Below are 22,734 nucleotides of genomic sequence, written 5' to 3' on the forward strand. Positions count from 1 at the left end.
CTCCCCCCGCAGATTCCCACCCCATCACCCTCCATAAAAAGAAATGAACATGGGGCAGGAGTGATAGTACAGCGGGTAGGGCGTATGCCTTGGCACGCAGCCGACCTTGGTTCGATTCCCAGCATCCCATATGGTCCCCTGAACACCGCCAGGGGTAATTCCTGAGTGCAGAGCCAGGAGTGACCCCTGTGCATTGCCGGGTGTGACCCAAAAAGAAAAAAAGAGAAAGAAATGGACAGGTGATTCATTCTCAGCATGCAGATATGGTTACTGGAGTGGTCCCTGTATAATTGTAAAAAAAATGAGCAGAGGTTAATAAAAAGCTGGTCTATGATTAAAATGAATGTTATCCAGGGAGAGGTAGAGATGGAAGTGTCAGTAAAAGACTGAGAAAGAGGTTCGGGAGATGGCACAGAGGTTTGGAGCATGTACTTTGCGTGCAGGAACCCTGGGTTCACCTCCAACCCCCCATCCCAGCACCTCATGGTTGCCCGAGTTCTTCTGAGTATGGTTCTTAAAACAAACAAGCAAGCAAACAAGCAGCTGGTTGGGAGGAACCTGGGTAGTGTGATATGGGGAAGGTCAGCCTGCAACCTGTCCATGCCGTGGTAGGGAGGTGTGAGCACATCCAGCTGTGCTGGTAGAGGGCACCTCTGTAGATCTCAGCCTGCCCTTAGTCTCTTCCTAAGAAGAAGACAGGATTCCAAGGCAGTCAGTATGGACTCATATGGAGGAGAAGGTGCCCACAGGTGTCATGATTCGCTGCGGTCAGAGTGAATCCCTGTCAGTAGATCAAAACTCCCCAGAACTTATTTATCTCTCATGACTTCTGGAAGGCTGACCCTTGCCCTTCTCTTTCAGCCACTCTGAACCCGATGCCAAGTACTTCTCTTTGACCTCGCTCTTCCTTCAGTTCATTCTCCCTTTCTAGAGAGTAACTGTGATTGGCGTATACTTATGCAGATGTCTAATACCCACTGAGTGGTGGGCCAGCCCCTGAACCAGCTGGCTTAGGTCCAGCCCTCACAGTCACCACGAGCACCAGCTCTTTAGGCCTTAGGACTAGTACTGTGGGGTGCTTTCTGGATCTCGTCTGAGAGTCTCCGTGGCTCTGACCTTAGAAGCTTGGTCCTTTTTAAGGGACTCTGCTTGTCTTTGCTGGTTTGAAGAACATACATTTTTAGCAGGGGAAATTGGGGTACACCTGACAGTGATCAGAAGATACTCCTGGCTCTGCTCAGGGGTCACTCCTGGAGGTGACAGGAGACCATGTGCGATGGCAGGGACCAAACCAGCAAAGTCCTTAACCCTTGTACCATCTCTCTGGCCCTGAAGCATGTTTATTAGCTAGATAGTAAGGCAGCTTCTTCCCTCCACTGAAATTTGGCCTTTTGTCCTCTACTCCTGGCTGGTATCTGGGTCTATTCTGGTTCCTCAGAGTCCTCAAAGTTCACAGCTTCTGATGGCCTTTCCCGTAGTATTCTGCAATGCTTCCTATCACATGTTTTTTGTTTTTCCCCTGCCAAGATTAATTGATTTATAATAAAAAATGGTGGTCTTCCTATGCCTAGAGCCTGTAACTATCTTTTATGTAATGGTTCTGAAGGATGCCTTCTGGAGTCCTTTACTTGTTTTATGATCTATGATTAACATATCTTGAGTCTAAATAGTGAATTTGTAAGCTCAGTAGAGGGGCTCTCTCTTTCTCTCTGTCTCTTTCTCTCTGTCTCTCTCTCTCTCAGCAGAAATCCCTAGTTGGAATGGGAAAGGGAAAATGATATTTTTCTTGAAACTGAGTTCACAAGAGCAATGTGATCAACTGATAGGACAAACAAACCGTCATATCAAAACATAAATGTGAGGGGCTGGAGAGATAGCACAGAGGTTAAGACACTTACCTACCTTACCTGTGGCTGACCCCAGCCCCAAGAGTGATCTCTAAACACAGAACCCTGAAAACCACTGGGTGTGATGCAAAAACAAATAAGATGATTTTTAAAAAATAAAATAAAAATAAAGATATGATTAATACAAATATGTACTTTGTTTATATGAGTTTTTAAAATGTACATCTAGGGCCTTTGAAAAAACTTTCTGTTGGTCAATGATTTCATTTGCTTATTTTCTTCCTTCCCCAAGTAAGGTATGACACCATTAGCCTGAGAATTTTAAACACATGCTTTGCTGGCTCTTTTTTCTATTTATGTATTTTTATTTGGTTTACTTTAGGGGAGTAGGGTGGGGAGGGGGGAAGGAGTTCTTTGCTATTGATGACAACATCCCTTCCTCAAATCCTCCACACAATCTTTTCCTAGGTGAGTGGCACAGTATAATTCTGATCATTACTGTTGTGTAATATCCAAATACTTGTACATGTAGCAATGGTAGCACACATCACCACACCCAGTGAAATAAGGTCATGGTCTCCCTGAAATCACAGCAGTCATTGAGGGGATTGGCAATGCCATGACTGTGGATGAACTCACCAAGGAAATGAGTACAGAAAGAAGAATGTAGAAAGCTGAGGATGAGGGCCTGGGGCGAGGGAAACTCACAGGGTTGGAGGAGGAATTGGATCTTCACCAGTGGGAGCTCGGTAGCTGCCAGCTTGGAAGGACTGACGAGGAGAATGAGTTGTGGTAGGAGCCTCGGTAAGAATTTTAAGAAGAATGTGATGGTCAACAGTGTGGTGTGTGATTGAAGTGCTGCAGAGCACTTCACTGGGTTTTCCCCCAACTGGATCACTTGTAAAAAATTGCACACCATTTGTATCCACCGAGTACTGATGAGCTATATGCTAACTATGGTGGGTCGGATAAAATTGTTTTTTTTTTTTTTTTTTTTATTGAATTACTGTGAGATACACAGTTACAAAGTTGTTCATGATTGGGTTTCCATCATACAAGGTTCCAACAGCTGTCCCTTACCAGTGTACATTTACCACCACCAATGTCCCTAGTTTCCCTCTGCTACCACCCTCCTACTTCTCTCTCTCTCTCTCTCTCTCTCTCTCTCTCTCTCTCTCTCTCTCTCTCTCTCTTTCTCTCTCTGGACACCTTTACCTCCTTTCAGCACTCAGTTCTTGTCCAGAGAGATCATTTTTCATCATCATTGTCATTCCAACCATCATGGTCCCTTCTCTATTCTAATTCCCCCTCCCCATCACCATTTGTGGCAAGCTTCCAACAGTGGAGCAGTCCTCCTGGCCCTCGTTTTTACTGTCTTCGGGTATTAGTCTCATACTATGTTTTTTATATTCCACAAATAAATTCAATCATTCTCTGTCTATATTTTAAAGTAATGGGTCTCTATGAGCAAATATACCAGTAATTTATACATTAAAAACTCCAACAGCTTTATTTTTTCTTCTACTCATCAAGCCCAAAAACTCAAGCTTTTTTTTGGAGCAGGGATATAGCTCAGCAGAACAGCATTTGCCTTGCACCCATGAGACCCTTGGCTCAATTCTCAGCACCACAAGAATAAAGCAACAGAATTTAAATGAAAACAAAATCAAACTTTTTTATTGTTAAGGCAGGGTAAAAAAATCCTTTATCTATCATTAGTTCTGGAAGAAGTAATTCCTTTTCATCACTTTTTTTTTTTTTTTTTTGCTTTTTGGGTCACACCTGGTGACGAACAGGGGTTACTCCTGGCTCATGCACTCAGGAATTACCTCTGGTGGTGTCTGGGGGAACCATATGGGATACTGGGAATCGAACCCGGGTCAGCCACATGCAAGGAAAATGCCATACCCGCTGTGCTATCACTCCAGCCCCTCTTTTTCATCACTTGACCCAACGTAGTTACATATCTATTAACAAAAAATCACCTGAATAAAGACCATCAATTTTTACTGGTATATTAAATGGATATATAGATCTAGTTCAATGACATTACAAGTATTTTGGTATCTTTCACCCCATGATACTTTTATCTTCTAATTTATTTATTTTTCCCTATGATACTTTAAAAATCTGTTAATTTATTTTTATTTATTTATTTATTTTTTGATTTTTTGGGTCACACCTGGCGACGCACAGGGGTTACTCCTGGCTCTGAACTCAGGAGTTACTCCTGGCAGTGCTCAAGGGACCACATGGGACGCTGGGAATCGAACCCGGCTTGGCCACGTGCAAAGCAAACACCCTACCGCTGTGCTATCTCTCCAGCCCCTGTTAATTTATTTTTAAATTATAATGGCCCTATTACATTATCACAAATAACAGTGTTATATCTTCCTTCCAAAGCAAAATATAAAAAGCATTAAAGATACTTCAATATCTTTAAAGTTATTTTGCTCTCTTACTTTTTAACAAAATTTATATTATTTTTTATAAAGTTCTTCACAATAATTGATTACGTTCAATGTTCCAACACCAATCCCACCAACATTACACCATTATACTCACCACCATATTTTGAATTATTCTGCCTTGATTCCCCAAGCCTGACCCGAAGCAAAAATATAATAATTTATTTGTATTGCTTATTATGAATAATCTGCTAAAGATTATCCAAAAAAGTTTCCTTAGAGGAAAGATTTTTGTATCACCTTGGAGCCAGTAAGCCCTTGTATAGAGTATGAGATGGGTATTAGACTCCAGGAATTCTAAGATTTTAGTAGGATGATCAAGCTAGAATTAAATTTTAAACTGGATGGTGACTTTGAGGTCCAGAGGCATCTCTGCTGCAGGTTGCTCTTTCCTCTCCTGAGGTTTACTTGTGAGTCTCTGGATCATGGCTGTTAACGAGCTTCAATGGTGCCAGAGGCAGTTCGTGGGCCTGACTGCCAGGCTACTGGAACCACAGGGAGATGGGGGGATGTCGTCCATTACCGACTCCATGAAAGCCTGGAGTTTTTGGTCATAAGTCCTTCATACCTATTTTTTTCAGCAGATTCCCTCATGGATAAGGCTTGTCCAAGCCTACAGAGACCAGCCATGAGCATGACGGCGATTTAGTTCTAGGGGTTTTCTGCTGCTGGAGCTTTTTGCGGGTGGGTGGTGGGATTCACCTGTCTCCCCTCCACGTTGCCCCAGATGAGACTGCATGGCGCAGGGTTCAGCGGCATCTCTGTGATGTGTTGCTCTCTTCCCTTTGTGATACTTTTTAAAACATTACCCCTCATACACTTTCTGCCATCTTTCCTGTCACCAGATGGTGCGCATGAGTGACCTGGCTGATGTACTTCAGGAGAGAGAGGCAAGTATTAGACTCTTCTAGGCCATTCTCCAAAGTCACCACCTGTTTTTTTTTAATTTATTTTTTGGGCCACATCAAGCAGTGCTCAATTATTACTCTGGCTTTATGCTTAGGAGTCACTCTCAGTGGTGCTCTGGGGACCATGCAGAGCTGAGGGTGAGCCCAGGGCTGTGGTCCAGCCCCTGAGCTTTCCTCCTGTCCATCACCTGTCTTCTCACTGTGATGAAGAAGTGAGGTCACGCTGGCACATTTAAAGTCACTGAAGATTGTCAAGCTTGGGAAATGGTCGCAAGCTTCGCAGGCAGCATAAGCAAATGTGGAGTGAGCAGCCCAAGCTTTGATGTGCAACAAAAAGACTAAGAAAAAAAAAGGCAGAATATTCCTGCTCTCATTAGTTTGGGTTCATTGTTCTGACTTCAGTGAGCTTCCTGGGCCATGAGGAAGCTAGACAAAAAACACTCAAGAGGGAAAATCTTGGGTTTCTTTTCTTAGGGATGTAATATTTATATGCAAATAAAATTTGTTTCCTCAGTGGAGAAACAAGAAAACAAACAAAAAAACCACTTCTTTTCTTATTATAAAAGAAAATGTAATCATTGAAAACATAATTATATGTAAATACTTATTTACATACATGTAATTTAGTATACAACACATAAAATATTATATATATATAAAACACATAAAGTTTGTCACTGTCACTGTCACTCTCCTCCCATTGTTCATCGATTTGCTCAAGTGGGCACCAGTAATGCCTCCATTGTGAGACTTGTTGTTACTGTTTTTGGCTTATCAAATACGCCACACGCTCTGCCGTGTGGGCAGGATACTCTCGGAAGCTTGCCGGGCTCTCCAAGAGGGATGAAGGAATCAAACCTGGGTTCGATAAAATTTGTAATCCATATAATTCCCAAGAGATAGCTATTCTCGATCTTAGGATTTATGTTTTCAGGTTTCAGCTCTGTGTTTGTGTGTGTTGGGAGGGTTGTTTTGGGGATAGCCTCCCAAGTGACACTCAGTGGATCTAGTGGACACTCTCATAATCAACCAATTAGGTGAAATAGTTCCGTTTAGGACATAGCAGGTGATGGTGTTCAGAGCCAGCTCTGTTGGAGGCTACCAGGCCCACTGGGCCAGTGCTCCCAGCGGTTTGTGTGTGTGTGTGTTTAACCAAAGTGGCTCATCACACACACACACACACACACACACACACATATATGTATATATATATTTTGGTGGGGGAGGGGAAGGTGGAGGGCACCTTCTGCTGTGCTCTCAGGTTTAGTACTGGCTCTGTGCTCATAAATCAGTCCTGGTAGGCTTGTGGGAATCATATAGAGTTCCAGGAATTGAATCCAGGTTGGTAGCATGCAAGAGATAGTACTCATTGAACTATCTCTTTGACCCATTTTTAAACCTTTCCGTTTTCACTTGATAGTATGTGACAAGCTCTTTTTGATATCATAAACTTCTGAAATAATAGGCCCTTGGAATTTGATGTATGAGTGCAACATAATTATACAGTGATCTATTATTAGAAACTTAGGTCTTTCTTTTTTCCTTTCTGGTTTTTCGGGCCACACCCAGCCAGTGGCTAAGTGTCTATATTTGACTCTGTGCTCCAGAGTGACCCCTGGTGGTGCTCTGGAGGTATGCTGCCAGGGATCAAACCTGGTTCAAGTTCCTTCCTTACCTTCTCTCCTCTCTCTCTCTCTCTCTCTCTCTCTCTCTCTCTCTCTCTCTCTCTCTCTCTCTCTCTCTCTCTCTCTCTGTCTTTCTGTCTCTCTCTCACACACTCTCTGTTTTTTAGGCCACACCTGCTGGTGCTCTGGGCTTATGACTAGTGGGACTCAGGGACTATATGTGGTGTTAGGGATCAAAGTCAGGTTAACTCTGTTGTGGCCCTCCCCCCACCCAACAAATGAAAATAAAAATAAAATAAATAATATTTATATATTTAATAAAAAAATAAAGGCTGGAGAACACTGATCTAGGTTCTTTCTATCTATAAACCATGGGGGTCCCTGGAAAATTCAAAGATGAATAACACACAGCTTCTGGTTTTTTTTGGCCACACCTGGAGGTGCTCAGGACTTACTTTTTAGATCTGTGCTTAGGGATCACTCCTAGGAGTATATGTGGTGCTGGAGATCAAACCCAGGTCTACTGCATAAAGGGCAAGCACCTTACCTGCTGCACTATTTCCCCAGATCCACAATTTCTGTTTTTAAGTCACTTCATGCCTACTAGGAGAGGGTGATAGCAAGCCACATACTCTGATTTGAGGCAGAAAGTCAACACTTCCACAGAAGAGTTAGAGAAACAGAAATAAGGTTCAGGAGAAAGGTAATTCTCTATTAGAAGGCAGCATTCAAACCAGGCCTTGGAGAATGGTAAATATTTAAATCTGCAAAATACAGGAGGATGGGGAGGATCATCTTGGTGGAAGAAACTGCCTGAATATGAAATAAAACTGAAAATATACATCTACGCACGTCAACCCATGGGACTAGATGCAATCCCATGAGTAAACATGTCATAGAAGGGGGCCAGAGCAATAGTAGAACCAGTAGGGTGTTTGCTTTGCACACTGCTGACCCGAGTTTGATCCTCTGTACCTCATATAGTTCCCTGAGCCCTGCCAGGAGTAATTATTAAGCACAGAATCAGAAGTAAGCCCTGAGCATAGCCAGATGTGGCCCTCAAACCAAAAGCCAACCAACTAACCAACAAGTGAACAAAAAAATAAAACACGTCATGGGTGAATATTGTAGAAGAGCACACATTGAGTACAGAGGTTTAGTGGATTGTTTTTGTTTTGTTTTTCAGGTGTTGGAATTTCTCTGGGGGACACATCCAGCAATACTTGATGCTCAGCTAACCTGACCTGTAGGGTCAGTGCTTCACAGAGCAGGTGCAGGGAGGCCTCCAGGGCTACTCTGTGTAAGGGATCTAACTTGGTTCCCAGCGTGCAATGAAAGGCATGCATCCCTCACTACTGAGCCATCTCTGCAAGCCCATGTTGTTCTGTTTTGGTTTTGTTTTGGGGACCACACCTGGTGGTGCCCCAGGGCTATTCCCAGCTCTCAGGAGTGACTCCTGTGGTGCAGGAGAACTCTGCAGTGTGCAGCTTTGTTTTTAGAACTGTATCTTTACTGCCACTGATAGAGTAATACCTGATATTTTGCCTTTCTGCTATATTTGATCTGATCCCAAGGTGCCTCTGTCGGTGAGTGTGAAACTTAGATTTGTAACTTTGGGTTCAATTCAAAACTCCATCTCTGGACTTTCTGCCCACTGCCACCTTGTTTTGTTCCATCCTTCAGAATGTGGCAATAGTTAAATACTTTTCCGGGAGGCTGGTACCTTTGCTTGGCAATAGTTAAATATTTTTCCAGGAGGCTGGTACCTTTGTTACTGATCATGGTCATTCCCACTTATCTTTCATCTCCACCCCTCCCGCCCCCAATGCTGGTTGATTGCCAGGATGATTCTGATGGACGATGGTTTGGTTGATGGTGTATTAGTTCTTCCCACACATGGACAACTCCGGGAGAGACATCCACAGTTTTCCTTCCTGCCAACAGTTTGAACCCTACATCGATTTGCTCGCGCGGGCCCAGTAACGTCTCCATTGGAGACTTTATTGTTACTGTGTCTGGCATATCGAATACTCTCAGTAGCTTGCCGGGCTCTCCGAGAGGGACGGAGGAATCGAACTCGGGTCGGCCATGTTGGCTGTGTGCAAGGCAGACGCCCTACCCGCTGTGCTATCGCTCCAGCCCCCCTACATATCCTCTGGATTTTAGGGTTGGCATATCAGTGTATCTTCCTTTCTAATGCCCACAGCTCCCTCCCTGCCACCCCTGAGGACTTGCAGAATCTGCCCCCCATGCCTGTCCTGGCAGAAGCTTAAGCAGCATCCCTGAGATGTTGTCCACAGCAGCTCCATGGGCCTATCAGGGGATGACAAAGGGGGCTGGGAACTGACTTAGAGCACCAGCAAGAGAATCTGGACCCTAAATAAATTTAGAGATAAATGTTTTTATATATATTTTTAAAAATTGCTAAATTTAAAGTTCACTACTATAGGTATGAGTCCAAATGAGGTTAAAAAAAAAGTCGAATGGGCATATGAGATGATCTCATTTGTATGTTTTTGTAAACAAAGCAATAAAGTGGACAGTAGAGTGGACAGTAGTTTCTTATGATCACTGACACTTGGTCTCTTTGACTACAAAACTTAAAGTTAACAAATGGTTGGTAAAGAGGGAGAATGAAAGAAAGATGTAGGGACAAAGGTGGAAAGTCTTTGATACTTTGTGATGGTGAAGGTGCTGTACCTTTGTGCACCAAAAGCATAAATGCTAATACTATTGTACTTCTTTGATTTAATTTGTGTGTCATCCTGTTGCCTTAATAACATGTAAATAAAAGAAGTCTAACTTGGAAGTTTTTTTCCACTCTGCAATGCCCAGGGGTTACTCCAGGCTCTGTGCTCAGGAATTACTCCTGGCTGTGCTCAGAGGACCATATGGGATGCTGGGAATCAAACTGGGTCAGCTGCATGCAAAGAAAATGCTCTACATGTTGTACTATCTCTCAGCCCCTGAATTAGGTCTTTTTGGAGGGAGGCACAACACCTAAGGATATGCAGAGGTTATTCCCTGCTCCATGCTTAGAGGTTACTCCTGGTGCTCAGGGGATTGAGTGGTGACAGGGATGGAACTGTGCCCCTTGAATGAAAAGCATGTGCTCTAGTCCTCAGGAGGTCTTTTAGAAGCAAAAAATTCATTTTTGGTTGAGTTCTCAGGTGAAGGCTCTAGCCAGGAAATAGTTTAGATTTAGACTTACTCTAAAGTATTTCAACCAGAGGTGGGTCTTTCAGAGAATTAATTATAAAGGTAAAGAAAGAGCTGAGAAGTCATTCTAGGGAATCAAGATTTGTCACCAAAGGCATTTGTACTTAGTTCCAGGCTGGAACCAGGAGAGGAAACCGGGAGCCAAGAAGACTGAAAATGGAGCTTTGGAAGGATTGTTTCACTGCTGCAGGAGCTACGGGGGACACAGCTTTGGCCAGAGATGTCAAGAGAGAGGAAGAATGGGAAGAAATACTTAGGCTCTTGCTTCTTTCCCGTGTCCCAGGGCCTCTAGGCTAGATTCTTCAGGAAACAGCCATGGCAGGGGCCCTGAGTCTGGATGCCAGTCAGTCTCATTGGACAGGCAGGCCTGAGGCAGGGGTGTGGGTCTGATAAAGCACTCTCAGGCCAAGGACTGACCTAGGAGGGCAGGCCTGCCAGTGGAGAAAGAAGGAACACACGTCTTCCATTTTGCACAATCACTCTGACCCATTAAGCTGGCTTTTATCTCTTCCTTGGCTGGAGTGATAGCACAGTAGGTAGGGCATTTGCCTTGCATGTGGCCGACACGGCCAACCTGTGTTCGATTCCTTATTCCTCAGCCCTTCTCGGAGAGCCCGGCAAGCTACTGAGAGTATCTCGCCCGCATGGCAAAGCCTGGAAAGCTACCTGTGACGTATTTGATATGCCAAACATGGTAACAAGTCTCACAATCTTACTGGGCCTGCTAGAGCAAGTCGATGAACAGTGGGAGGACAGTGACAGTGATAGTGGAAACATACGTGTGTGTGTGTGTGTGTGTGTGTGTGTGTGTGTGTGTGTGTGTGTGTGTGTAAGTTGGCTCTCAGCAGCAGTAGTTGAGGGAAAGCTGGGGGTGACTCCTGGCAGTACTCTGAGTCAATAAGCTGGGACAGTTCTCAGTTCAGGCCTGATCATGCAGAGCTGCTGGGGCCCACTGATGCTGGGGCTACCAGTGCTACTGGAGGTGCTGGAGGTAGTGGGGAGTCAACTGGGGGCCTTGCATGTAGGGCACGAACCCAATCTCTTGAGCTATCTCCCTCCACCCCCACCTCCTATACAAATTTTTGGTGGGGAGGATTTTGAGTCAAACCTGCTGTGCTTGGTGGCTAAGTCTAGCTCTGTGCTCTAGGGTCATTCCTGGCAGTGTTTAGGGAACTTTGAGGTACCAGAGATAGAGCCTAATACATGCTCATGCAAAGCATGCAATCATCCCTTTGAGCTATCTCTTCAATCCTGCCTCTAGTATATTTTTTGTTTGTTTTAAATAAGGGAAAGTATAGCTTATATATACATATTTATATGATTACTAAATAGGTACAGTTAGAAATAAATAACTATATATGTCTATAAATTATGTACTTTATATATGTTTTTTAAGTTTTTTAAAAACTTAAAACCACACTCAGTTTACTTGGGGGTTACTCCTGGCTCTACACTCAGGAATTACTCCTGATGGGGCTCAGGGAATCATATGGGATAACGGGGATAAAACCTGGGTCGACCTTGAGCAAGGCAAGTACCCTACCCACTGTACTATCTCTCCAGCCCCAAATTATTTATTTTTAATTTATTTTGGGGGAGGGCACAATGGTGGTGCTGAGGGCTCACTCCTGGGTCCGCGCTGGTCCTTAGGGGTGCTGGGGACTGAACCCAGGTCAGCCATGTACAGTGCAAGGCAAGCATCCTATCCACTGTACTATCACTATAGTTCCAACCTCATGTGTTAGTGACTTATTTGGTGCTTTGGCCATACCCAGTGGTGCTCAGGGCTCACTTCTGGCTCTGCACTCAGGGATTGCTCCTGGTGGATCTTGAGGGACCATATGTGGTACCAGGAATCAAACCCAGATCTGCTGCTTGCAAGGCAAGAACCCTACCCTTTCCCCTGTATTATCCCTCTGGACATCTAATGTGATATTGTACAGTAAGATTCAAGTATTTAATGTACTTTGGTGACTTCCTTTTTGAGGGTTTGGGCCACACCTAGGTGTATTCAGAGTTTACTTCTAATTCTGTGCTCAGAGGTGAGTCCTGAAGGGGTTCAGGGACATGTGTGATTCCGGGGATCGAATCCAGGTTGGTTACATGCAAGGCAAGTACCTAACTCATGGTGCTACCTCTCCCATTCAACTTTAATAACTTTTAAAAAGAAAACATGTCAGATTTCTTTTCAAGCCCGTGTTCTCCCTGGAACACGTCTCTGGCTTGCTTGTCTCTATGTTTCTTTGCTGCCTGTGTTCTCTTGAACACATTTCCCCTCTTTCTCTCCCTTCACATCTTTCTAAATAAACTTCAATAAAGACTATGTTGCTTCACTTAAAAAATAATAATAAATTAAAAAAATGTTAGCAATGTATTCTAGTTTGGTTGTACTAATTATAGTCAGCCCTATTATGGGCTGTCTATCCCACTTCCAATGCCAAGTTTTACCCTTTACAGAAATCAGCATGCGTTGAAAAAAAGGTAGATAGCCCCAATGTTTTGTTGCTATTGTTATTGTTGTTGTTGTTAGCACAGTGGTAGGGCGTTTGCCTTGTGCGTGGCCGGCCTGGCCGAGCCAGGTTTGATTCTTCCACCCCTCTCAGAGAGCCCGGCAAGCTACCGAGAGTATCTTGCCCGCACAGCAAAGCCTGGCAAGCTACCCGTGACGTATTTGATATACCAAAAACAGTAACAACGAATCTCACAATGGAGACATTACTGGGCCTGCTCAAGCAAATCGAAGAACAACGGGAGGACAGTGACAGTGACAGTTGTTGTTATTTTGGCATGGGGGGTGGATTTTTGTGTCACACCTGGCAATGCTCATGATTCTGTGTTCAGGGGTCTCTCCTGGTGTTAGACCACACACAGTGCCAGGGACTGAACTGGGGTACACTACTTTGTGCAAGTCAAGAGTCCCCTTGTACTAACTCTCTAGCCCTGGATATTCCAATGACACCCAGAAGTATATCTCTGGTTCATCTATAAGGTTCTGTAGGAAAGTACCTTGACTTATCAATGCCTTTGTTGGACATTCCAATGTGCTTTGTACACCCTGGAGTAATTAGGCACAAGATTTTAGTGCTGGGAGATCATGGGTCCTGGGGATAGGACCTGGGCCTTCTAACATGGGAGCATGTGTTCAGCCCTTCCAGCCTGAGGCTTGCTTTTATTTGGTGACCTAGTAGTGAGACTGTGTGAGAATAGGCTCAATCTTGGGTGGATGAGATTTAGAAAAACATATACAGGAAAGGAAGGAATCTGCAAATAACAGCCCTTGAAATCATCTGTACGCACTCACCCTGGAAAATTTCTCAGTGCTCCCCTGTTTGGGAGTGAGTACCCAGAGTTTGAGGGTCTGAAAGCATGTGAGTGAGAAGGCCATAAGAGTGGGCATGGAAGCCACAGGATTGGGTGGGGGAAGGTTTCTGGACCCCAAATTGCTTCTTCATCTGGAACAGCCAAGCTGCTGTTCTGTTTTGCATTTAAGCTTTTGTTTGAAGGAAATGCTTTGTTGCTAAAAATAAGTTTGAACAACACAACTTCCATGGGGAACCATTTAAGGATTTTTAAGCAGGGAAGAAACAAAATTAGGTTTCCAGAGGTCCCACTGGCCTCCAAACTCTGGGGAGGGAAGTGAGAGTGGATGTCCGGAGACTTTCACCCAGCCTACTGAAAGAATCCACAGGAAAAACAGTCCAAACCCTTGGGACTACCTCTCCTCTTTAGAGGGAGCAGGACCTCAAGGTTCATGAACCCCCACCCTGCATTCCTCATGTTCGTGTTTCCTGCTAGGCCTGAGTATCTTCTCCCTGGACTCCCACTCTTTCCTCTCTTGTGGACTAGCCTGCCTGCTGTCCTATAAATTTTGCCTTCAAATGATCTCAAAACTTGTATATGTTTTTAAATATTTTTTACTTTTTTTTCGTTTTGGGGCCACACCTGATGATTCTCAGGGGTTACTCCAGCTCTGCACTCAGGAATTATGCCTGGTGGTGCTCTGGGTACCATGTGGGATACTGGGGATTGAACATGGTGCGCCCCAGCACCTCACCTTTCCTTTTTGGGTCTCTCTGGGAGCTTTGTGGCTGGTCTTTCTGCAGTGGACCTGCCCGACAGGTAGCCAACTGCCCACCTGCCTGCCCACATGCCACTCTCTTTGCTTCTCATGTCCTGTTGCAGCCACCAGAGTGGCGTTCCCTGAAACCTGGCTTGGAAATTCTTCTCATCTTCCCTGTTTCTGGTCTCTCCTAGAGATGCAAAGCAGAGTAGTGACGAGTAAATTTCTGATCTCTTCTGATCTCTTGTGCTTGTGGGTTCCTTTCCTGCTTTGTCCTTTTTCTGGTTTTTGGGTCCTATCTGCCTGTGTTTAGGGGTCACTCCTGGAGATGCTTGGGGGACCATGTATGGTTCTGGGTATCAAACCCAGTTCTGCAGAGTGCAAAGTAAGCATCTTAACTCCTGTACTATCTGGCCCCTCCTTTACATTTTTTTTTTTGTACGAGTACTGCTATTTATTCAGCCACTGATTAGCTGATTGAATTGGGCATCAACTCCACCTTAATTTTTAAAATTTTTTTTATCTATCTATTGAATAACTGTGGGAAAAGTTACTAAGCTTTCAGGTTTAAGTCTTGGTCATACAAAGATCAAACACCTTTCCCTTCACCAGTACTCATTTTTCACCACCAAGAACCCCAGTATACCCCCCTCCCACTCCTCCAAATGCCTGTGAGCAGATGATTTCTACTTAACTCTTCTCTACATTGATTACATTCATTATTTCGACAAAAGATGAACCATTATTGTTTAGAATTTCCCCCCAAACAATCAGAATTGCTGAAAAGGCATTGTGAAATATTTTGTTTTCTATAGCTGGTTATGAGAATCATATAATGTCATGCGGTCACGATTTTGGATTTCTGCAAAGAGCCAGATAATTATGAGATTGGTTTCTGTGTGTGTCTGGTGTTATGGCCGTGCCGGAGAGCCGCTCGTGGGGGGGGTAACTCGTGACCTCGGTAGGGCGTGAAGGACGTGCCGGTATCCCCCCTTCCCATGAGACTGCAGTTGCCCCATCACCGTCGGCTCGTACCTGGCTTTCCAGGTACGCTCTGAGGCGGTGGCCACCTTGCTGCCAGGGAGGAAAAAGGCAGAAGGGAGCAACACCCTTTCCCTCCTGGGGAGGCATGGCGCCGTAGTTTAATGCATAGTCCATTCACTTTTTTTCTGCAAGCTGCTGGGCTCTGGACTAAGTCCTTTTGCCTCTGGATCCATGGCCGTGCTAGAGAGCCACTTGTGGGAGGCAACTCATGACCTCGGTAGGGCGTGAAGGACGAGCCGGTACCATCCCCCTTCCCATGAAACTGCAGTTGCCCCTTCACCACTGGTTCATACCTGGCTTTCCAATAAGCTCTGAAGTGGTGGCTACCTTGCTGCCAGGGGGGAAAAAGGCAGAAGGGAGCAACACCCTTTCCCTCCCGGGGAGGCATGGCACCGTAGTTTAATGCATGGTCCATTCACTTTTCTGCCACAAGCTACTGGGTTCTGGATTAAGTCCTTTTGCCTCTGGAGCCATGGCCATGCCAGAGAGCCGCTTGTGGGGGGCAACTCGTGACCTCAGTAGGGCGTGAAGGACGAGCTAGTACCGCCCTCCTTCCCATGAGACTGCAGTTGCCCCGTCACCACCGGCTCATACCTGGCTTTCCAATACGCTCTGAGCCAATGCCCACCTTGTATGCAGTCAGATGCATTTCTGCCAAAAGCCGCTGGGTTTCAAGATTTGTTTCTGAGTCTCCAGTATCATGGCTATTAATTAGCTTCATCAGGAGCCAGAGAGGCCGTTTGTAGGCGGCGACTCGGGGTCTCATTGGGATGGGGAGAAAGAGTCGGCTCCACCCCCATGTGGTGAGGCCCCGTGTGTCTCATCACTGCAGGCCCGAACCTGACTGTCCAGTGGCCTCTGGAGGATGGCGGTCACCAGGCTGCCAGGGGGAACAGGCCAAGGCACGAAACCTATTCCCACCTGGAGCGGCCCAGCACCAATAACCTACTGCAGGAACAGGACGCATTTCTGCCAAAAACCTTTGGGTTCCGAGATTCGTTTCTGAGACTCTGGGATCATGGCCATTAACCAGTTTGATCAGGAACCAGAGAGGGCATGCCTCCAATTATATAGCTGAGCCGGAGATGGTTTGTGGGTGTGTCTCCCACATACCTAACTTTTGGCCGTTTACTTTCTTTGTAAACTTTGCCTCAAGTTTTTGGGGTCTGGCCAAAGGCACAGCAGCAATTTTGGGGTATCTGAAAGTCTGACGTTGCCATCAGGCTACTGATGCATTCACCTCACAGGGACAGATTGACTTGCTGGCAGCACCATACCCCCTCCTTTACATTTTTTAAAAATGTGAGATATGTACACATTTAGCAGGACTCAATAATGAGTAGACACATGCTCAGTGAAAATATTTTTGTTTGTGAAGTAGAATTTTTTGTCTTCTTTGTTTTTCTATGGGTTTTAGGGATGCAGCCCAGGCTCCTCACTCATGCACTGTATGTGCTGTCCTGCTGGGTCACATGCCTGGCTTCAGAAAGTAGAATCTTAAATGGAGTGGAGAAGGAGCTACCACAGAAATGATATTTGTGGCTGCAATTTAGTACAGGGTGGATAGTAATGGGAAGTGGCTGAGAGGGACAGCTAAGGAGTGTGTGTACCTGGGGAGCAGTGCATGGGAGAACAGAGGGATCCCCATGGCCTGACTGGACTTCCATAGAGGTGCAGGTCCAGGCTTGGGTGGAGTGGATGTGTGAAAAGTGCGTTCCTTGGGCACTGAAGATAAATGTAAGTGGTTACTTCCTCCTGAACTATTTTTTTAGTAAAGTAAAATAATTTTTTTTAAAGTGAGGCATATCCAGCAATGCTCAGGGGTTACTCCTGGCTCTGTACTCAGGGATTACTCCTGGCAGTGATTGGGAAACGATATGGCCTTCTGGGATCAAACGTGGATTGGCTGCATGCAAGGCAAATGCCTTACCCACTGTACTATCTCTCCAGCCCCAAATTTAAATAAGGTAGTTCTTTATCTTATTTCACTACATTTCTCTCTTCTTATAGACTCCTCCTCTTCTTTATTGAAATGCTTCGTTTGAAATATATCTTATGCCTTTTCAAAGGCTTTCCATAGTTGTTTTGTGCCTTCTATTGTAGATTGTCTTGTATATCTTATTTAAAATAATTTATTTATTAAATAAATTATTTAATACATGGAGCTGGAGAAGTTCTATAAAGAAGATCACACCTTCTACAAGATCATTGTCGGTGATTTTAATGCTAAGATAGGACCAAGAAGATCAGCCGATGAACTCCACATCGGGACCCATGGCCTAGAATGGAACGAACAGGGTGACAGACTGTCTGAGTTCATCATGTCAACCAAGACCTTCCATGGTAACTCACAGTTCCAAAAGGCTGAATCTAAACGTTGGACATGGGAGTCTCCCGATAGACGGTTCCACAATGAAATAGACCACATCATATTCAATCGGCGGTTTTGCCTAACCGATGTTGCTGTTGTCCCAAAATTCCAAACAGGATCAGACCACCGTCTCCTTTGTGCAAAATTCTACCTCACAGAACAAGGAGAAAAGAATGCAAGGTTTAAGAAGAGGACTCCCAGAACAACCACCAACTGGGAGCTCTTTGGCTCTGTTGCGGCAACATGGGAAGATGCCGTCATTGACAACATTGATGAGGAGTACGAGCGAATGATTCAGCACCTCCATGATTGTGCGAGGAATGCCGAGAGAGATAACCACAAAAAACCACCTTTCTTCGAACACTCTTGAACTTATTCGCCAACGTGGTTTGGCACATGCCTCAGGCAACCACAAGCGAACATCCGAGCTGGCAAAACAATGCAGAGAAGCCATCAAGGATGACCTCAAAAACAGGAGAGCAGCAGTGCTGGTAGATTCGGCAGAAGCTGGGAAAAGCATTCGTAATGCCTGCCTGTCCTTCACCAACTACAAGACCAAGATGACTGCCCTCCGACATCATGATGGATCTATCACATCTTTCAGAAGAGCAATGGAGAAGATTATTCATGACTTCTACTCAGATCTCTTTAATAGCCACGTCCACTTGCCCACATACCACATTCCGCATGATGGATATGTCGTTCCCAATGTTCTCCCTTCTGAAATCCAACATGCCATTTCGTCGGTAAAGAAACAAAGAGTACCTGGCCCAGACAAGATCAGACCTGAACACCTGAAGAACTTATCAGTACTCATCAATACACTGGCTCGGCTCTTCACACGCTACCTGTCTGAATGCAAGGTTCCATCCCAATGGAAAACCAGCAGGACTGTACTACTATACAAGAAGGGAGACATCCATGACATTGGCAACTGTCGCCCAATCTGCCCATTGTCTGTCATCTACAAACTGTTCACTAGAGTCATCCTGAATAGGATTATCAGAACACTAGATGAAGGACAACCATGTGAACAAGCCGGATTCCGAAAAGGATTCAGTATCATCGACCATATCCACACGATTACTAAGCTGATTGAGGTTTCTCGGGAGTTCAAGATGCCGCTCTGTCTAACGTTCATTGATTTAAAGAAGGCCTTTGATTCTGTTGAGATGGAAGCGGTCATGGAAGCCCTAACCAATCAGGGCGTACAAACTCAATACATCAGGATCCTTCATGAGCTCTATTGCGGATTCACTACCAGGATATCACCATTCTACAAAGAAGTAATCATCCATATCAAGAGAGGGGTTCGGCAGGGTGATACCACTTCACCAAAACTCTTCAGTGCCACCCTCGAGAACATCATGCGACGACTGGAATGGGAAAGCATGGGAGTGAAGATAGATGGTCGGCAACTACACCACCTCCGCTTTGCTGATGACATCGTTCTAATAACACCAAACATCAGCCAAGTGGCACAAATGCTGAACGACTTTGACCGTGAATGTGGAAAGGTCGGACTACAGCTGAATCTTACGAAGACAATGTTTATGAGAAACAGCCTTGTTCCTGACGCTCCACCATCTCAACGAAACCACCATCTCCGAATGCAACAGTTATATATACCTAGGTCGAGAAATCAACATGATGAATGACCTGGCACCTGAGTTGCGCAGGAGGAAGAGAGCAGCTTGGAATGCCTTCAAGAGCATTGAAGAAATAACTAAAAGAACAAAGAACCTCCAGCTACGAGCACATCTCTTTGATTCCACTGTTCTTCCTGCATTAACATATGCCTCAGAGACCTGGACCCTACGAAAACAGGATGAGAACGCTATTCGGGTCTCTCAAAGAGGAATCGAAAGAGCTATGCTTGGAATATCACGATTCACTCAAATGAGAGATAGAATCTGGAGTTCTGATCTTCGTCAATGCTCAAGAATCAGGGACGCTGTCTCATTTGCCAAGACATCAAAAATCAAATGGGCTGGACACGTAATGAGGTTTACAGACAACCGCTGGACTAGAGCCATTACTGATTGGATTCCACGGGACATCAAAAGATCACGTGGACGCCCACCTACAAGATGGTCAGACTTCTTCGTCAAGACCCTGAATGATCGGTTTGAGGCTCTGCATGTTCCTAGAACAAACAGATACCATTGGGCTACGCTAGCACGCAACTGGGATGAATGGAGACGTTACTGGCACCCGTTCGAGTAAATCGATGAATAATGGGGATTAAGTGATTAAGTGATTAAGTGAATTTATTTATTTATTGAATCACTGTGGGAAAAGTTACAAAGCTTTCAGGTTTAGGTCTCAGTCATGCAAATATCAAACACATTTCCCTTTACCAATACTTATTTTTTACCACGAAGAACCCCAAAAAACCCCACCCCCCACCCCTCCCAATGCCTGTGAGGCAGATGAATTCTAGTTAACACTCTATCTACTTTGACTAGATTCATTGTTTCGATAAAAGATGCACCATTATTATTTAGAGTTTACCCCCACCCCTCAAATCAGACATGCTGAAAAAGCATTGTGAAATGATTTGCTTTCTACAGCTGGGTTCAAGAATTAAATGTTGTCGCGGCCGCGCGGTTTTGGATTTCTGCTATTTTACTTATTAACCCTGGAAATATTTCTACTGAAAGTCAGATAATTAATAGATTGGTTTCTGTGCTCTGGAGTCATGGCCGTGCCGGAGAGCCGCCCGTGGGGGGCAACTGGTGACCTCGGTAGGGCGTGAAGGACGAGCCGGAATGCCCCCCTTCCCATGAGGTTTTAGTCGCCCCCACACCCCCGGCTCATACCTGCTCTCCACAAGGCTCCCATGCAGCCGCCATCTTTCTTTCCAGAGGGGTGTTGTATATCTTTTGTGCAGGAGAGATGATCACATAAAGTAAAATCTTTTTACCCCAGGATTAACCAAGTAGAAAGAATCTTAGAAGGCATTTATTTCTCTGGAATCCTCTAGACCTGGGTGACCTGGATGGATGCAGAGCAAAGCTAAGGGTCCTGAATTAGCTGTGGAATCAGGTTAAGTTAAAAAAGTCTTTGGGCTGAACAGGGACTCAGTTTGCATCACAGAGCCTGCCACAGAGATTAGCATGAGCCTGTTGCCCATGTGGTCCTAGGACTCAACGAGGGTCTTGAGACTCCTCTGACCTGAGAGGGACTGGGATTAGGATTTCATTGCACTAAGGAATGGGGCAGGGGCCAAAGTGATAGTACTATGGGTAGTGCACTTGCCTTGCATATGGCTGACCCAGGTTTGATCCCCTGAGCTCCACAGGGCTCTAAGCTTAGAGCCAGGAATAAGCTCTGAGCACAACTGGATGTGCCCCCCCAAACAAATGAACAAACAAACACATAAATAAAAAATGAAGGAACAGGGTCACTTGGTAACCACAGCAGCTTCTAGCAGCTGACCTGATGCCTGACTGTTTAATTCTGGATCAGAACACCTGCCGAAGTGCCTGGGCTGGGCCAGAAGAAATTGTAGGTGGTGTCTGCACAGTATCAAGCCCAGAATAAACATCAAAATTCAAGGTACAGGGGCAAGAGGGACAGTACAGCAGGTAGGATACTTGCTTTACATGCGGCAGGTCCAGGTTTGGTCCCTGGCAACATATATACTGTCCTTTCCCCCCAAACCCTCACCGCAGTCCTGCCAGAAGTAATCCCTGAGCTCAGAGCCAGGAGTAAGCCCTGAGCACAGCTGGGAGTGGCTCCCAAATAACAGTGACAACCAAGTTCCCCAAATTCAAAGTACAATTTCTATGGTATGTGTGTCACTTTTGTGCTGCTGTAAAATTGAAAAATCCTGCGCTGGGGAGATGGCTCAAAGGGCTGGAGTGTGAAAGGCCCAGGTTCAATCCCTGGCATTGCTGGGTGTGCCAACGGCCCCCTCTCGTCCCATGAATGAATAAAGTTGAACCACTGCTAAGTTAGCCCTGGACCATCTGTATTTGATCACTGGAAGTCAAGCTTGGTCCATTTATTTTTCATTGGCCCCACAGTCCTTTATCATACCTGGCTGTACTTGCACCCAGTGGGACCTGGAGAACCTTGTGGTATCACCTAACTCGGGTCTGCACATAGACCATGCCCTTTGAACTCTCCCACTGACTTTTATTTTGGAGTGACCCTCAGCAGTGACTCCCACCTCTGTGCTTAGGGTAGCTCCTGGTGCGGCTGGGTGCTCTTGCAGTTTGTGAATGAAACCCAAGATCTTGCTATCCCTCCGACCCCTCTCAGTGCCCTTTGGACTATGCCATCCTTTCTCCCTTCGATCCGATCAAAATAAGATTCCTCCTCATCAACAGTGTCGGGAGCTGGAGTTGCTGCCATGGTCAAGGAGCTTCCATTTCTACTAGGCTTGAGGCTTGTCTTTCCCCCAGGAAGTGAAACTGTAAGCTCCTTAAAGGTAGGGATGTTATCTTTCCGGTTTTCTCTCCCTCAGCTCTGGGACGTTCAATAAAAGCAGCATCTTCCCTAAGAATAAAAGTCTTAATTTCTCTCTACCACTAGGTGTCGCCTTCATCTCGGAGAAATTCCGCAGGCTCCTCCCGCCTCCCTGCTCTCCCATCCCCCCCCACTCCCGCTCCCAACCCCCCCCCCCCCCCACCCTTTCCAAAGCGAATCTCCACGTCTTGGCACCCTGCTTTCTGGGGAAGTGGTTGGAAGGGGGACACCAGCTGTGACAGGGGGAGGGGAAGAGCTTATGTGCGTCTCAATGACAGTTCGAACCAAGTCCCCAAGGTCCCATAGCAGACCCTCCCAGCAAGCATGATCTCATCCCCCTGCAAGTTGCTAATAGTCCAGCCCCTCCAGATATGGGGTATCTGGGGTGGGGCGGGACATTAAGGAGGACGGAGCGTGGGAGCGGGGTGGCACCCTCGGGGCCCGTTGCCTGGTCCATCTGTGAGCCTGTCTCAGGTGCGAGCTGGACCGCGGGGTGGGTGGACGCGCGGGGTACAAAGGAAGTGAGAGGCCGTGTGGGCGTCCGCCCCAGCACGTGGTGGGCTGGGCGGGGGTGGGGGGGGCCCTCTGAGGACGTGGCTGGCACGCGAGGGGCCTGGCACGGCACCTGGGGAGCGTGGTGGGCTGAGCGCTCCGGAGCACTCGTGGGCTCTCCAAAATCAGCCACTGGAGACCCGGGGTGGGGGACAGTGTGGTCA

Source organism: Sorex fumeus, unplaced genomic scaffold (assembly GCF_029834395.1).
Source record: "Sorex fumeus unplaced genomic scaffold, SorFum_2.1 ptg000034l, whole genome shotgun sequence".
Taxonomy (NCBI): Eukaryota; Metazoa; Chordata; class Mammalia; order Eulipotyphla; family Soricidae; genus Sorex; species Sorex fumeus.